General features: G+C 44.1%; 1 long non-coding RNA gene across 1 annotated transcript; it reads right to left on the reverse strand.

Moving 5' to 3' along the window:
• Positions 1-877: 877 nt before the first annotated feature.
• On the reverse strand, positions 878-2,906 carry LOC128415119 (uncharacterized). The gene is made up of 2 exons (XR_008330860.1): positions 2,121-2,906; positions 878-1,738 (listed from the first exon to the last, which is right to left on the reverse strand). It is a non-coding gene; the product is annotated as an uncharacterized LOC128415119 (long non-coding RNA).
• Positions 2,907-3,128: the final 222 nt, after the last annotated feature.

Raw genomic sequence — 3,128 nt, forward strand, 5'->3', positions numbered from 1 at the left:
CACAGGATGCCTGCCAGAACCGTGAGGCCCTTTTGGTACAATCTAGCCAGTGATAAGTCCCACTGATTTTGATGATAAAGTTAAGCATGTGCTTAAATTTCTCCCAATGAAATAAAGGGTTCATCCACACTTTCACTTGAACTGTATTTTGATCATACTGTATTGTGTACAGATTTATTCCCCTGCCTCCACCCGAGAACTTGTGGATATCCACTCTTCTGTTCTGTGCTGAGTCAGATCTTATCAGATGTGTGAAAAATCCAAAGAGAGTTTGCCTAACCAAGCTTCAATTCAATAGGTCAGAGCAGATTTTCACAAGGCATGAAAGAATGAGAAAAGCTCCCAGACCTGGGGGAATTAATTAGCACACAATACAATCAAAATATGGCTCAAGCAAAAATGTGGATGAGTCTTTAAATGACATAAAAAGTGCTTAATAGCCAGATCATGCAATCTCTGTCTCTTACTTTATTTAAAAGGATTCAGCCAGCATCCTCACAGAAAATACTGTGTCAATGCAAAAGTTGCCCTTTGAATCAAGTAAATACCTGAAAGACTCATCCCAGAAAAAGACTCCATTGTGTTGACTGCTATACAAGCGGACAGTCATTATTAGTAATAATAATAATAGCAGGTCCTGGCTCCAGGAAATTTCAGGGGGGGGGAATATCAAAGTCACAAAGGGACTTTTCAAAAGAAATGAGCCTCATTGTTGGATATGGATAAATTTCTCCCTTCTAACATTAAAGAGGAGTGTGCATGACCAAGAAAGGAATGCAAACCTGTCCCTCCAAATGCCCTTATATTACTTGCAGGAGAGCCTTTGAGGCTTCTGGTGGTGCCGTACTTTGAAGATTAGAGACAAAGTCAGGGAGGAGGCTATTTAAACACCTGCTTTATTTATACACACAGCAGTTTTTTGGCAGAGGTCTTTCCCAGCAAGACTGTGTTAAGCATCCTAAGGCAGAGATTTACAAACTGTGGACCACTGATCACCGTTGACGATCTTCATTCAGGAGGTCCGTGGCTTGTCTGCGAAGGAAAGTTACCATCTGAATTCTATAAAATTCTGCAATAAGAAATCAAAGAAGCAATAAAATGCAAATAAAAACCACATGGGATTTAGAACAGCACTTTGCTATTGCTACAACAGGCAGAAGAAGAAAAATTAAATAGTCCACTAAGATCCTCAGCAGTTTTCAAGTGGTCTGGTGTGGGGACAGGTTTGGGATCTAGCAGAGGGTGCTCAGCATAGTTACACTGGATGCCTGCCTCAGAAGCATCATCTGTCAATCAAAACTGCCTGTTAAGGGAAAAGCTGGCTCAAACTGTGCCTCTGATCACTCAACCTTACGCAATAGGATGCAAGGCCACCCACTCTTTGCTATCTTGTGATCCCTCGGAACGCAGACTTCACACACCCAAGGCCTGAATGGAAACGGACATCATATGATGCCATTCTCATTCTGTGTGACCTGAACTCAGTCATCAGGAGAAGAATGGACAAAGGAGTGCCTATGGAATGTGTGGGTCAGGGTGGCATATTCTGATTGCCAGGAGCATACATGCAATAAACAAGGGGACTGCAAGTCTCTGATAGACTGGGAAAGTTTGATCAGTGCAAACTTTGCAGATAGTTTACCACCAAGTCAATACAGGCTGATGGATAACCAAGGCTCCCCTGAGGCAGTACTTATCATAAGTCACCATGACCATCTTTAACTTAAAGGCAAAGTACCTCCTTGCCATATAGGGACACGGGTGGCACTGTGGGTTAAACCACAGAGCTTAGGACTTGCTGATCAGAAGGTCGGCGTTCGAATCCCCACGACGGGGTGAGCTCCTGTTGCTCGGTCCCAGCTTCTGCCAACCTAGCAGTTCAAAAGCACATCAAAGTGCAAGTAGAGAAATAGGTACCGCTCCGGCAGGAAGGTAAACGGCATTTCCGTGCACTGCACTGGTTCGCCAGAAGTGACTTTGTCATGCTGGCCACATGACCCGGAAGCTGTCTGCGGACAAACGCCCACTCTCTCGGCCAATAAAGGGAGATGAGCGCCGCAACCCCAGAGTCGGCCACGACTGAACCTAATGGTCAGGGGTCCCTTTACCTTTACCTTTACCTCCTTGCCATTAGATTCTACTTTCACTGTCAGAGGCTGTAATGCTTTTGAATACCAGTTGCTTCTGAATACCACTTCCCACAGGAAGGGAGAGTGGTATTGCACTCAGCTCTTGTTTGGGGTCTTCCCATAGGCATTTGAGTGGCCACTTGAAGACAGGATGCTAGACTAGATGGGCCTTTGTCTCTTTATACAGCAGGGCTCGCCTTATGTTCTGAATATATACATTTAAAAACACACAAAGCAGAGGCAAATTTAGGGCAGGGCGACCAGTTCCACTGCACTGGGCACCAAACCTAGGAGGCACTGCAGGGCACCGCAACTGTGATGTAATGAACTAAGGAGGATGGAAAGTGAGAAGCAGGGGCGCCAAATTTTGGCCTCACAAAGGACACCACTGGAATTTGAAAAACCAAAGTCTACCCCTGTGCAGAGGACCAGTTCCAAGTTTTGGGAGCCATCTAGCAAATTAGGGAAGATGGTCCGTTATCTTTCTGGAGGTGTTGGGTAACTTTCTTGGAGTAACTTTCTTGTTTTCAATTTCTTTTTGCTTTTAACTAGTTTTTAACATTTTTTGCTGTCATTGTTGGGTTTCATCTTTTTATATTGTTGTAAAACACTGTGATATTATTATTTTTTAATGCAACAATATATAAATATTTCAATCAATCAAAGTCCTGGGCAGCGATGGACAGAAAATGGGTGGTGTGCAAAACGGATGCCACATTTGCACCATGCATTTAAACACTTTAAACAGTTCTGGTGCCCCCAAAGAATTCTGGGAGCTGTAGCTTGTTAAGAGTAGTTAGAAGACTGCTCTTTTCCTCACAGAGCTACCATTTCCACAGGTCCCCATGAAGAAGGCTTGATTGTTGAACCACCCTGAGAACTGTAAGGCCTTCCTCACAGTTCTCAGGATGCTTAGCAAACCACAGCTCCCATGATTCTTTGGGGGAAGCCGTCACTGCTTGAAGTGATGTGCTTTAAATGTATGTTGTGAATGTGGCC

The sequence above is a fragment of the Podarcis raffonei genome, chromosome 6 (genome assembly GCF_027172205.1).
Source record: "Podarcis raffonei isolate rPodRaf1 chromosome 6, rPodRaf1.pri, whole genome shotgun sequence".
In the NCBI taxonomy this organism is placed as follows: Eukaryota; Metazoa; Chordata; class Lepidosauria; order Squamata; family Lacertidae; genus Podarcis; species Podarcis raffonei.